Raw genomic sequence first — 2,123 nt, 5'->3', positions numbered from 1 at the left:
ACTCACATTGTTCAAAACAAAAGCAACTACAGCCGGCTCATAATACCTGAAGCTGTAAGCATCTCCTTCCAAAGGCCAACACTCAACATTCAATGGGATTCTGATTATATGCTCCCTTCTAGCAGAAAGCCGTATAGATAATCTCTGTGGTGGTGTTGGGTCGAGTGTGTGCCAGAGTATTGTATGTGTCTACAATACTCTGGCACACACTCAACCCAACACCACCACAGAGATTATCTATACGGCTTTCTGCTAGAAGGGAGCATATAATCAGAATCCCATTGAATGTTGAGTGTTGGCCTTTGGAAGGAGATGCTTACAGCTTCAGGTATTATGAGCCGGCTGTAGTTGCTTTTGTTTTGAACAATGTGAGTTCCATCAAATTCGGCTGGCTTAGAATACTTGAGGCTGTAGGCACTGCCCTCCAAAGGCCTACAGTCAAAAGTCAACGGGATTCTATTGAGACACTCCCTTCAGATGAAAGTTATACTGATAATCTCTATGGTGGTGTGGGCCTTCATGTGTGTCTGAGTTAATGTGCAAATATCCATGCATATATATATATATATATATATATATATATATATATATATATATATATATATATATATATATATATATATATATATGTATATATATATATATATATATATATATATATATATATATATATATATATATATATATATATATATATGTATATATATATATACATATATATATATATATATATATATATATATATATATATATATATATATATATATATATATATATATATATATATATATATATATATATATATATATATATATATATATATATATATATATATATATTAATTACTACATACTATTACCAAAGTGACATATATAAGGGTTTCGCCCTTACCAAGGAGCTCATCAGGTGGGTTTTGCCTACATTCATTATTGTAGGCTTGGTTCCCACGACCCTTCTTCCTTCCCTCCCTATTTCTATTTATTTTTCATATCAATTCAAAATTCATCAGTACTTCATGAATGTCTTATGATAATTCACGACTTGTATATAAGTTGGATTACTTAGAGAAGCAATTTGAAACTTACTTCAGCATTCAGGGCATTGAACTTACGGGTTTATCCGCCACGCCAGAGGTTGCCCTTCCTTCTGAAATAGCTTTCGGCCAACTCCCCTCATTCCAGCTAGCTTATTATTGGTGTCATGACTTGTATATGAATTGGATTACTTTGAGAAGCAATTTGAAACCTACTTCAGCATTCTGGGCATTGAACTTACGGGTTTTTCCGCCGCGCCAGAGGTTGCCCTTCCTTCTGAAATAGCTTTCGGCCAACTTCCCTCATTGCAGCTAGCTTATTATTGGTGTCATGACTTGTATATGAATTGGATTACTTTGAGAAGCAATTTGAAACCTACTTCAGTATTCTGGGCATTGAACTTACGGGTTTTTCCGCCGCGCCAGAGGTTGCCCTTCCTTCTGAAATAGCTTTCGGCCAACTTCCCTCATTGCAGCTAGCTTATTATTGGTGTCATGACTTGTATATGAATTGGATTACTTTGAGAAGCAATTTGAAACCTACTTCAGCATTCTGGGCATTGAACTTACGGGTTTTTCCGCCGCGCCAGAGGTTGCCCTTCCTTCTGAAATAGCTTTCGGCCAACTTCCCTCATTGCAGCTAGCTTATTATTGGTGTCATGACTTGTATATGAATTGGATTACTTTGAGAAGCAATTTGAAACCTACTTCAGCATTCTGGGCATTGAACTTACGGGTTTTTCCGCCGCGCCAGAGGTTGCCCTTCCTTCTGAAATAGCTTTCGGCCAACTTCCCTCATTGCAGCTAGCTTATTATTGGTGTCATGACTTGTATATGAATTGGATTACTTTGAGATGCAATTTGAAACCTACTTCAGCATTCTGGGCATTGAACTTACGGGTTTTTCCGCCGCGCCAGAGGTTGCCCTTCCTTCTGAAATAGCTTTCGGCCAACTTCCCTCATTGCAGCTAGCTTATTATTGGTGTCATGACTTGTATATGAATTGGATTACTTTGAGAAGCAATTTGAAACCTACTTCAGCATTCTGGGCATTGAACTTACGGGTTTTTCCGCCGCGCCAGAGGTTGCC

Source organism: Palaemon carinicauda, chromosome 2 (genome assembly GCF_036898095.1).
Source record: "Palaemon carinicauda isolate YSFRI2023 chromosome 2, ASM3689809v2, whole genome shotgun sequence".
In the NCBI taxonomy this organism is placed as follows: domain Eukaryota; kingdom Metazoa; phylum Arthropoda; class Malacostraca; order Decapoda; family Palaemonidae; genus Palaemon; species Palaemon carinicauda.
The sequence above is the reverse complement of the archived record's forward strand: the minus strand, read 5'-3'. Positions refer to the sequence as shown.